This window comes from Ovis aries, chromosome 7 (assembly GCF_016772045.2).
Source record: "Ovis aries strain OAR_USU_Benz2616 breed Rambouillet chromosome 7, ARS-UI_Ramb_v3.0, whole genome shotgun sequence".
Taxonomy (NCBI): Eukaryota; Metazoa; Chordata; class Mammalia; order Artiodactyla; family Bovidae; genus Ovis; species Ovis aries.
This window is the reverse complement of record NC_056060.1, coordinates 65,981,450-65,994,304: the sequence shown is the minus strand read 5'-3', so window position 1 is coordinate 65,994,304 and position 12,855 is coordinate 65,981,450. Positions and strand designations below refer to the sequence as shown.

The window sequence follows — 12,855 nt, the reverse complement described above, 5'->3', positions numbered from 1 at the left end:
GCCATTTCTTTCTCTAGGTGATCTTCGTGACCCAGGGATGGAACCTGAGTCTCCTGCATTGCAGGCAGATTATTTACCATCTGAGCCACCAGGGAAGCCCATTGAAGGAAGAAAGGAGAGGGGAAATTAAAGTATATAAATACATACACAATAGCAGAGAAGAAAACATGAATTGCTGAGATTGTTCTTACTTCCACAATGTTGTATAAATACTACAGTTAATATTTATGGCTTGTTTTCCCACCATCTGTCCCACATTTCCTTGGTTCTCCATCAGCATCTCAGCTGGTTTGGATTTTTGCCTGAAGAAGTGAACCAAACCTTAATTCCTGTGGGAGCTGAGCCTCCTGGTCCAGCTGCTATCGAGTTACTGTAGTTTTCCACTTACTTCTACCACTGGCAGTGGCGGAGGCAGTCCAGTGGTTCCCTAGCGTCCCATCCATATTCCTTCTTGCCCTCCCTGTGTGCCATGTTGCCAGTTGGGTTCTCTGAAAGTAGATAATGAGATGGGAGTTTGGGGTGCAAGGTGCTTGTTAGGGATCAACACCAGTGATGTTAAGGAGGGGGAAGCAGAATTGAGCAGAGGAGCAAAACTGCAGTATAAACCTGGCAAAGCCTAAGCCAGCCTGGTGGGGAGGGAGCTCTGAAGCAAGTGTTGCCGGTCACTCAGTCACCAGCTATCCCAGGAAGGGTGTGGCATGTGCAAGGTGGCTCTTGGCAGCTAAAGGTCTGATATCTGGAAGCTGACTGCACACCATATTGCCTGTAGCTGGGCCAAAAGTCCTTCCTTCAAAGGGATCTGCTGGGCTTATCTCTTTTTCACAGCCAGCAACTTCATTTCTTCTTAGGAGCCAGGCACAATCACCCCATCAACATCATGAACCCCTCTTTTTATATCTATTCAGCCAACGGCATGTGGAAACCTTACTTCTGATCCACTAGAACATAATTGCATCTGCTTGTGAAAGCATTCCTCCCCCTGGGCATGACAAAGCACAGAACTTTGAAGATGGACAACGAAAATTTTGCAACTAGGTCACTGAGTGGAATGCTCAGAGGTGCCTCCTCCACCTCGTTTGTCATTTGCAGCATAGAACTGAAAATATTGTAGTTTTAGGAAAACAGATTGACCTGTTTATGATAGAAATGGGCTTCTAAAAAAAATCTAAATGTAAGTCAAATTGTGGCCAACTGAATTGAATTTAAATGCATTTGAGGAACTCACAGTGTAAAGGAAATAGTTCAGCAAAATTATTTTTATTAATCAAATAGTCACTCTTTCACCCCCTAACTCACTTTTCCCACTTGCTCTCCATCTCCATCAAATTGAAATATCTTATCAATTAACATGTTTGACATTGAGTTCCAATAGTAATAGGGCTTCCCTGGTGGCTCAGAGGTTAAAGCGTCTGCCTGGAATGCAGGAGACCCGGGTTCGATCCCTGGGTTGGGAAGATCCCCTGGAGAAGGAAATGGCAACCCACTCCAGTACTCTTGCCTGGAGAATCCCACGGAGGGAGGAGCCTGGTAAGCTACAGTCCATGGGGTCGCAAAGAGTCGGACATGACTGAGCACACACCTGTACTGTTAAGTACAATTTAATATCCCACAATGTTTCATGGCTATACTGGTTTCTCATTCCTGACAAGACACCTAGGGCTTATGAAATTACCCCAGCAGGAGGTAATGGAAAAATGAATATAAAACCTTTTTGTTAGTGAATGAGAAAGTTAAATAAATGCCCCTGTGAAAGGGTACTAAGCACTTAGTTTCATTAAGAAAACTGCTCAGTAGCCTAAAGAGTTAAGGGGAGATTTTGTGCATGACTACTGCTCATCACCATGCAAGGTAGAATGTTTCTAAGTTTTAGGAGTCAGATAAGTAAATATTTTTAAATCTTTATGATTTTAATTTCAGTATGTTGTGGTTCTTAATAGATGCTTTAAATTTCTCTTAATTTTGCCAAGACTTTATAGTTTTGCTTTTGTGGTGTTCTGTAGTATTGTTTATTAACTCACACTTTCTATCTGTCAGACCAAGAGGATATAAAATACTGTCCTTCCTCCCAAGGAGCTCACAATCTCATGGGTATGCAGAAAAGTAAATAAAAACTCTTGGTGGTGCCTTAATAAAGGTATGCACAAGACTGCCTGAAAGAGCCACCAAGGGCAGTCAGGAAAAGTGGAACCTGGACACGTCACTCAAGCCAAGATGTAAGGTGATGTAGGAAGGAGCTGAGACCGTGCTTCTTTTGCTCCTTCTTGATCTTGCAGCTGTAAGAAAGCTCCTTCAGTTTGCCCATGCGAAGATAAGGAGTCAGCCTTCCTTCACCCCTACTGCATGCACTCCCATTCTGCCACTCCCCTGCAAGACTCATATCAGAATTGTGGTTGAATTAACTTCAATATTTACATTAAAGTTACAATGCAAATGCCATCCATAGTTGAGCCATTTCGCATATCAGGATAACTTTTCCTTTTTTTTCCTTATCAATTATTTTTTTCACTTGCTTGGTTTTTCAGTCACAAAACATTCTATTTAGAGCTCTACATCTCTACTCCAAAAAAACTTGCATTGGTTTCACCTTCATCTATTCTAGAGTCCTAAGGCCTGCACCACATCCATAATGGTTGCCCTCCACGCTGGCGCCATCAGCCTGCATTGCAGCAACCCATAGACCTGGACTTCTTTACCCTCATGCTGAGAAAGGACGGCCCTTTCTCCCTCTCTTAATTTACTCCCTCATGTTGGAGGACACACTTCTTGACACCTTGAGAAAGAGTGTATGAGAAGTAAAATATTAGGAGATGGGACTGGGGAGGAAAAGATAGATTACCAAGGAACCTGAAGACACTTTGGGATGAGCTGGCTGTATCCATTATTTTGATTGTAGTATGATTCATAGCATCCATATTAGAAAACTCATCAAATTGTGTGTAGTATACTGTATGTCAATTATATTTCAAGTAAGCTACAAGAAAATAAGAAGAGGGAAAAAAGATACGCATATAAACTTCAAACATTTATTAACATATTACTAGCAAGTCTGTGGGGAAACAGAGTATTTTGGCATACCCTAACACACTGCAGTTGGGAATACAAATGGCACAACCTCTACACAGAAGACTTGACAATATCTAGGCAAATTACAAATGTACTTAACCTTTGGCCCAGTAAGTCATTTCTTAGAATCAAACAAACGTTGGCAGAAATACTGAAGGATGTCTGTATGTAACTCTTCGCTGAAGAGCTATTGGTAATAGCAAAAGATTGGAATCGATCTAAAGGTCCATCTGTAGAATACTGAGAAGCGTTGGCACAGGTGAGTACTGAAGCACTACTCAGTTGAGAGAAAAAATTAAGAAGTTCTCAGTACACTGCTATGGAGTAATCATTAGGATGTATTGTTAAGATACCAAGTTAGTAAACATTGAGGATATTGCTACTTTTTGTTCCTGGTAATGTTCTGAGTGGTAGCTACATGGGGTGTATAAAAATGTAAAACTTTACTGAGCTGTGCATTTAAGATTGGGGCGCATGACCATATGTATCCTAAAGCTCAATTTAAACCATTTAATGGTAGCAAACTGAGTAAAGAGTAGAGAAGAGGAAATGGAAAGAGACCTGGGGCCACAGAGAAGCACTAGCTAAAACAGATTGTACTGTCAAGGGAGAATTTTTCTCTCCCTCCTTCTCTCATTCCTTTCTTCTTCCCTTCCTTTGTGTGATGGAAAGACTCACTCATATGTAAAAGCTGATTGCTGGTGAGAAACACTAGTTAAAAATTGAAATTGACTCTGTATAAGAAAAAGAAAGTATAATCCGCAGTGTACGATCTGTGGAAAGTTGGGAGGGTATGCAAATCCAAGTACAAGTAGAGGGATTGTCCTTAGATAGAGGAGGAACATTTCTATCATTTCAATAGGGGAAAAGGAGGCTGGAATGGGGGCAGCCACAGGAATTTTGTAGGATGAGGGACACCAGGCACAACTGTGCTGTGTAAAGGAGCTAGGTGGGTAGGATATGCAGCTGGGGAGAAGAGAGAGGTAGTTGTAGAATCCACAAAGTAGAAAGGATTTGAAGAGTTTACAGGGAGTGGGAGAGTAGGATGTAAGCTGAACGGGAAGCCTAATAGGATTGTCAGATACTAAGGGCCTAATTGACACTAAATGATCATCTGGCTTTCTCCAGCAGGGCTCAATGGAAGCAGAAAGTTGGCTCCATCCACAGTGGGGTTTTGCCAGATTGGTTCAAACAAGAAATAAGGGGGCTTAGATAATTGGCCAAGCATGTTACTAAAATGATGAATCATTCAGTCTAAGATGGATAAACAGGGAAGCAAAGAAAGCAGAGGGCTGATTAATTAGAAACAAACAGAAGGCTTGAAGGACTGACTTTCCAGAGAGGTTGAAAAACGGTTGTAATGGACTGGCTGAAAGCTGTGCGTCAGCATTTTCTAAAGTGTGCTCTGAAGAATACTACCATGTAAGTGGCTCGTGCGCTAATAATGCATCATGAAGACTCTCAGACTTCTTGCATAATAGATTCACTGTGTTTAACCAAGCACTCCTGAACCCTCGAATTACTAAACCTCTTTGAATGTAACATCTACCAACACTTTCTAAACCAGTGTTCTTCCAAACGTGTTAGCAATTCTGCTTTGTATGTCACATGCTGAAACTTTTACATTAAATGGGATGAAGTGAACATTATCATAGCTATTTCAATATGAAAAGATTATTTTCCTAGTAAAATTATGTATAAGGGTACAGTATATTTTCAGAAAGTTGAGCAGGGTATGGTTCATGAGGTTAATACTGTTCAGTTTACCTTTATTCTGCTATGAAGGTGATTAAAAGACAGCACTACTGTGTCAGATAATTAGAGTCAAATTTAACCACTAAGATTATCTTAGTCTGCATTAATATTACACCTCATTTTGACCATTAAACAGACTTCTGTTAAAACTAATTATATCCCAGCTGAAGAAAAGACACTGAATAATAAAAGTCCTGAGGTTAATCACATCAAATGTGTATTTCTAGTCTTTAAACCTCAAAATAAGATTTCTACTATATACAGTAAGAAAAATAAGGAACAGCCATTGAAACCGATAAAGAGAAAAGTCTCCTTTCTTTCACTCCCTTTATTTAAGAACAATAAAATGTAAATATATGATGTAAGCTGAATTAATGTGTTTGCTGCCCAGCCCTAAGGGAGGGTACACTTGCCCACTTCACTGACATTAGGCTTGGCCAATGAAATGTGAACAGAAGTGACATGAGTAACTTATAAGCAGAAATTTTAAGAGTCAGTGTATGATTCACCATGGTCTGTTTTCTACTGCCACAAGACTAGCAATGTTCCAGATAGAGGCTGTTCTGTCAGCCTGACTTCCTAGATAAAGGTAACACAGAGCAGATCCTTAACTAATTCTGAAACAATGAGTCACGCGAGCAAGAAATACCAAGTTTGGGGGGGTTATTATCACAGTTTATACTGACTCTTACAGAAATCACATTCTCCACACTCTACTCATTTCCCCAAACCAGCAACTGTTAGTGAACAGAAATAGAAGTAATCACCAGAAAATACAACTCCCTTCATATTGCCTCCCAGTGGTGGCAAACTGGTTTCCTCACCCCCAGCTTCTCTAATGGACTTAATAATGGCAGCCTGAGTCAGCTTTGTAGAGGACTCCGAAGCCATGTCCTTGCTCAGCAGGAAAGAATGCCATGCTTATCAGTATGTGTTTCAGTAGAAGGGAAATGAGCTGCCCTCCCCGGCCTAAGATACACAACCTATTCTCCCTATCATTTCTGGGTTTGTTTGTTTGTTTGTTTCCTTCTCTTTTTGTGCAAGAGGCATCATTTTTTCAATGCACCCAGAAATAAAATAAATTTTAAAAGGCTAATCTGCTAAAATACTTAGAACAACAAATAATTTTATTTTATGTACTGACGGAAGGGGAAAAAAAGGTTTCTGTCAGAGTTGATTACAGAATTTCTCCTTCAGCAGAGAACTATCTTTGTTAAAAAAAATCTTAAAATGGATTTTTTGGTTATTAGGATGGCCCTCTTGATCACATCTATATGGTTTGTAGAGAGCGGAAAATAGTTTAACTGTTTTACATCAGAAACACACATTTTTGGAGTTGTTGAAGCAAAGAGAAGTCCAAGAAGAGGGTAAGATGGGGTCCAGCAACATGGCAGGAGGCCAAGGGAAAGAGAGGACCACAGGAATTTCCCCAAAGTACACAATGGCTTAGGGACTTTAAAAAACTAAGAAGGGTAAGTATTCATTTGCAAGTGTTTTGCCCTTATATTCTGTAAGGTAATACTCCTAACCCTAATATACATAATATGCACGTAGATACACACACACACTCCTCTCTGTTATGGGTTGAATTATATCCTCCCAAAATGTAAATGTTGGAGTCCTAACACCCCCACACCCTGTACCTCAGAATGTGACTTTGGAAACAGGACTTGCAGATGTAATTAAGATGAGGTCATACTGGAGAAGGGTGGGCCCCTGATCCAGTGGGACTAGTGTCTTTATAGAAAGAGAAAATCCAGATACAGCGAAAACACCACACTGCAACCTAAGGAAGCGTCGGAAACTGGGAGAGAGGCCCGCAGTTATCCTTCCCTAGTATCTTCTGAGCCGACATACAGTCCCACTGCCATCTGGATTTCAGAGTTTTAGCTTTTAGAACCGTGGGACAATAAATTCTTGTTGTTTTAAGCCACTCAGTTTATATTACTTTGTAACAACAGCCCTAGGAAACACACACACACACATACACAGGCATGCACTCCATTGCCCAAATCGTTGGTAAACTCTGCAGCACTCACAGCCAGGAACAAGGGCACTCTGGGCTCTGAGGGTTTGTAAGGAGTCCAGTAAGTAGGCAGTATATGCAAAAGGAACAGGGCATACAGGAGGCAGAAAGTAGAGTGGAGACCAAGAAAGCAGAGGAAACAGAGAGAAGGGGCAGAGGGAACACAGGCTTCTTCCGTTTGTGCTGCCAGAAAGAATTTTCAGAGCCACTGGGAAAGTATCTGAGCTACTTACTGCATACGGATGAAGATGTGAGACATTTTTTACTAAATCATAAAAGACCAAATGAGCTCAGTAAGCTGGGGAAGTTAGAAACAGCTAGTGGCCGACATCTGGCTCACCCAACTAATGATGTCAAGAGGAAATCTCTGGTTCACTGGCAGTGAGCAATTGAAGGAAACCGGCTCACCGCGCCAACCCTGAAAAAAAAGCAATCCTTGCAACAATCCAGGTTGCTCTGACCTTGGCCTAATGCTCCTGATTCCCTGTGCAGAGCTAATGAGTTTGCTGCTTTGTGGCTTTTAGAGGTAAGGGAAGAGATGAGCTTGGTCTAATGCCTGCTGACTCATAAGACACAGAGGCCCTGGCCTGCCTCTGATGCGACGTGTGTACCTGAATCCGCACTGATTTCTATTTCCTCTCCAGGAAACAGAGGTTGCTAAGGACAGCCAGTTATGCATCCAGAAACGAGACCCAAGAACCCTGTCTCTGCCACCAGGGAAGACAGTGGAAAGAAGGAAAGGTCAGGTACATTTCCTCCTAGCCCTCCCCTTTCAGCTCCTCTACAAGCAAGCCGTCAGAGCTACTGCTGTTTCCTACTAAGTAGGGGCTATGCCAACGAGAGGCAGGCTTAATGAAAGGCTGCTTATGCTACATGGGGCATTAACTGGGTGTAGAAGTGAATCCACACCCTTCTGCTCCTTAAGCAGTGTGCAATCCAGAGTCAGTGTAAACAATGAAATAGAGGACAGGGTCAAATGAAATACAGGCCAGGTGGAGCTAAAGTGATATGGTACAGATGCTCTGAAGAAAAACTGTCTTAGCTGTGTCCCGGGAGATCAAGAAGAGCTCCACACAGAAGGTGACAGCTGAAGACTAGGAAAAATTTCCAGGACACACAATCCAGAAATGGTATTCTTGGCTGAGAGAATCATAGGAGCGGTGATAATGCATTTTTACAGGCTAGAAGTATAGTGTTTTGTTTTTCCCTAAAACAAAAATTCCATGCTCAGGAATTTGCACTGTATTCTCTACATGGTGGAGAAAGCAATGCAGATTGTGCAAGGTAGTCTATGTTCTAGAAATGCAGGTGCAACTTATGGACTCAATCATATGAATGCCCTGGTTGTATGCCCCTCATTCTTCCAGGCACCATGGTGCCATAAGGAAGACTAACCACACTCACTCTCAGAGGCTACAATCCATTAAAGAGATAATGCACAGATCCAGAGTTAGAAAGAGAGCTGGGGAGGAGCACCATGGAAGCAAACTGGCCTCAGGAATCCAGAAAGGTAAAGCTGATCAGATAGTGCTTAATGGAGGGAGTGAGCTGGGACTGAGCCAAGAGCAAAGTGTAGGATTGGAATTGCAGAAAGAAGGGAGAAGCACTTTGTGGGATTGAGCAAGAGGAAGGTGGGACAAAACAGCTTATACAAAGGCTGTTAGTGTAGTGGACTTGAGGATATTTGCTAGGGTTTGGAAACCATGAACAGAGGCCCTAGCATCACAGGTTTTGTAAGCAGTACAGCTGTGACACTACCAAAACCATTCGTTTCCCCAAACCAATGCAGAGACACAGGCTACATAAAAGAACACTTTGTATTCACTCTTTCCAAGATATCAATACAACCAAACCTAGCAATGCGACCAGAAAACTGAAAACTGCAACCTGATGCTGAAACACTTTTGTTCTTTTGTGAAACAGCACAAATTCATCAGCCTAGAAAGTCCTCAAACCTTCTGGAAGCTGCTGTCCAGGAAATGCTAGGTCAGTGCCTAGGCTCTAGGAGGTACCATGGGAGAAATGATCTTACAAAATCATGGCACAAAATTTAAAAAACCAGGACATACCAGCCAAATCCTGCACATATGCCGAAAACTGAATTCTACCACTTTAGTAGCATTGACCACAAATGATCTCTTATGTAGGAGGCAGTGTGGTCTCTGGGCAAGTCCCAAAGTTGAATCCTGGCAGCACCACTCACCATATGACCTAAGCGCTTTGAGCTTCTATTTCCTCATCTGTAAAATGATAATAGCACCTGCCTCATACTTCTGACACAAAGATGAAATGAGATAACATACGCAAAGCACCTCACAAGATAACTGGCATTGAGTCAGCCCTGGGTAAATTCTGGTTCCCTTTCTTTTTCTCCCATTGGTCTCACACTATTTATAAAACCAGATCAAGAGGGTCAGCATGATTGGGGAAAACTAACCAAAGGAATATGATGTTAATAAGGCTTGAAGACTCAGACCACATTGAAGGTCTCCGAGGCATGGCCAGCGTCCAACCTCTGAAAAGGCTCTGGGATTTGCACCTATTCCAGACGTCAGGGCTTGATCCATGCCGTCTCTCCATCACACACTGCATCAAATGTTAAGACAGGATCTATTACAGAATGCTGGAATAAGGTCAGCATAGCAGGAATGAGGCCCTGCTCCCAGTTCAGGCAGGATGGGAGCCAGGACGAGGTGACCAAGGGTGCTGAAACAGCTTCCGAAGCTTCCAGAGGTCCAGCTCACGTAGGAAGAGCAGGGGGAGATCTTAGTCAAAGAAGCAGTCCCAAGATTCAGAAAAAGTCCCCAACCTAGAGTGCAGCTTGACTACCAGAAGACCAGAACAAGTTCATAATCTGACTTGACAGGCAGCCAAAAGACTTGAGGTAGCTCATTTAACATGTGAGTGTGATGCAGGTCAGAAGACAAAGGCGCATAAGCAAGAGCAGGTAAAATACGGATCAAGCTACTTAGCAAGCCAGGCTGAGATCTACCCATTGCCAAGTCTCTCGAATTCCCACAAGATACCTTCCTCTGTCCCTTTTCTTCCTTCCAATCCCTTTGCCTTGTTTCAGGCCCCTATTACCTCTTGTGCTTCCCTAGCGGTTCAGCAGTAAAGAACCTACCCGCCAATGCAGATATGTGGGTTCGATCCCTGGGTCTGGAAGATCCCTTGCAGGAGGCTATGGCAATTCACTCCAGTATTCTTACCTGGAAATTTCCATGGACAGAGGAGCCTGGAGGGCTACAGTTGCAAACAGCTGGACATGACTGAAGTAACTGTATACATACGTATTATCTCTTGCTTTTAGGTGGTAGTGATAAAGAAATCGCCTACCAATGAGAAGATGCAAAGAGATGTGGGTTCGATCCCTGAGTTGGGAAGATCCCCTGGAAAAGGAAATGGCAACCCACTCCAGGATTCTTGCCTGGAAAATTCCATGGACAGAGGAGCCTGGAGGGCTACCCTGCGTGGGTCGCAAAACACACTTACACATCACCTCTTGCCAGCTCAGGGATACCTTAATTTTCTAATTAATTTTCCTCATTGCTCAGCAAATAAAATCTAGATTTCTTAACCTGAAATTCACCAGCCTCCATCATATGATATGACCTCCATCTTCAACACCCTGTTCCCTTTCAGGATCTTTATGCTTCAACCAAACTGAAAGAGACACACACTCACATCTCTGTATTTTTCCACTTTAGTGTCTTAGCTTGAGCTGTTGTTTCCCAGCGATTCTCACATACCCTTTGTATTCATTTCCCAGGGCTGCCACAATAAATTATCACAAACTGGGTGGCTTTAAACAAGAGAAATTTATTCTCTCACAATCCTGGAAGCCATGAGTCCAAAATAAAGGTGCTGGCAGGACTGGTTCTCTCACGGACAATCTGTTTCATCCTCTCTCCTAGTGTTTGCCAGCACCCCTGAATTAGGGCTGCCAATCTCTGTCTTCATCGCCTCATGGCCTTCTCCCTGTGTGTCAGGGTCTCCAATCTCCCCCTGCCTTCCTCTTAAAAGGGCACTTGTCACAGGAATTAGGGCCCCCCCAAAATCCAGGATGATCTCATCTCAAGCTCCTTATCTGGATTACACCTACAGTAACTCTTTTTCCAAATAGTCACATTCCCAGTTTGGAAGAGGATGTGTCTTTTTGGGGGCCACAATGCAACCCTCTGTGGGCTAAGTCGCTTCAGTCGTGTCCGACTCCATGACCCTATGGACTGCAGCCCACCAAGGTCCTCTGTCCATGGGGATTTTCCAGGCAAAAGTAATAGAGTGGGTTGCCAACCCTCCTCCAGGGAAGCTTTCCGACTGAGGGGTTGAACCAGCAGTGGGTTCTTTACCACTAGCACCACCTGGGAAGCCCATTCAACCCCTCTATGTTCTTCAATACTTCGCTTTAACGCTGCTTCCTCTGTGAAGAATGCCCTGATGGCAATACACAGGAAGTAATCCTTCCCTGTTACAAACTATCAGGACACTTAACTAAATCCTCCTTGGTGTTATTGCATGCTTGTATGCAGGATTCATTTTTGTGTGAGTTATTTCACAAAAAGTAACTTCCAAGTAACTCACACTAAGATGAGTCCTGCATACACGCATGCAATAACACCAAGAAGGATTTAGTTAAGTTGCAGGCAGATTCTTTACGTCTGAACCACCGGGGAAGTCCAAGAATACTGTAGTAGGTTGCCATTCTCTTCTCCAGGGGATGTTCCCAACTCATGGATCGAATCCAGGTATCCTGCATTACAGGCAGATTCTTTATCATCTTAGACACTAAGAAAGCCCCTTACTTTCACAGACCTCAGTTTCCTCATCTTTGAAATTGAGATGATAATTACGTTTTCTTATAGCACTGTTTTGATTCAAAACAAAACAAAACTTTTTTTAGTCACATGGCATGCAGGATCTTAGTTCCCTACCAGGGATGGAACCCATGCCCCTTGCAGTGAAAGCATGGAGTCTTAAACACTGGACCACTAGGGAAGTCCAAATAAAAAGACACTGAAGGGGCCTTAAAGCAGAGCCTGGAAACAGTAAAATATCAGTAAGTGTTATTATTATTATTATCTTTATTGTGGTAGATTTTATCATTTTCCCTAATTTTGAAAGTTCCTTCTCTCTGTATCCTCCATGGCATCTAAGATGTGTCTTGCACAGAGTAAAGAATATTGGGGGAAAATGACAGATAAGTTGCCTTGAAATAAAAAAGTCATCACAGAGACATATTTGGAAATGTTATGAAGGGGTGAGTGCTCTATCCAGCCCCTCATCAGCAGTGAAGTGCTCAGTTCAGTTCAGTCACTCAGTCGTGTCCGACTCTTTGCGACCCCATGAATCGCAGCACGCCAGGCCTCCCTGTCCATCACCAACTCCCGGAGTTCACTCAGACTCACGTCCATCGAGTCAGTGATGCCATCCAGCCATCTCATCCTCTGTCATCCCCTTCTCCTCCTGCCCCCAATCCCTCCCAGCATCAGAGTCTTTTCCAGTGAGTCAACTCTTCGCATGAGGTGGCCAAAGTACTGGACTTTCAGCTTTAGCATCATTCCCTCCAAAGAAATCCCAGGGTTGATCTCCTTCAGAATGGACTGGTTGGATCTCCTTGCAGTCCAAGGGCCTCTCAAGAGTCTTCTCCAACACCACAGTTCAAAAGCATCAATTCTTCGGCACTCAGCCTTCTTCACAGTCCAACTCTCACAACTATACATGACTACTGGAAAAACCATAGCCTTGACTAGACGGACCTTAGTCGGCAAAGTAATGTCTCTGCTTTTGAATATGCTATATAGGTTGTTCATAGCTTTTCTTCCAAGGAGTAAACGCGCAAGTCTTCCCCAAAGGTGGGGAGTCTCTTCTTGGCTACTCCCAGGACCTTTCTGCCAGCAGCTACTCCCTTTGACTTACAAGAAGCACAACTGGGAGGTCTGTCACTCAGTGGCCCTTCTGAGTGAGCCAGCATGTCCAAGGAGAATCCATTTCATAAAGAACATCATCTGTGG

The 12,855-nt window shown here is 43.1% G+C and overlaps 1 non-coding gene across 1 annotated transcript; it reads left to right on the top strand.

Annotated features, from left to right (window-relative positions):
- Positions 1–1,382: 1,382 nt before the first annotated feature.
- Positions 1,383–1,454, top strand: TRNAS-GGA (transfer RNA serine (anticodon GGA)). Its single transcript has one exon. It is a non-coding gene; the product is annotated as a tRNA-Ser (tRNA).
- The last annotated feature ends 11,401 nt before the right edge of the window (positions 1,455–12,855 follow it).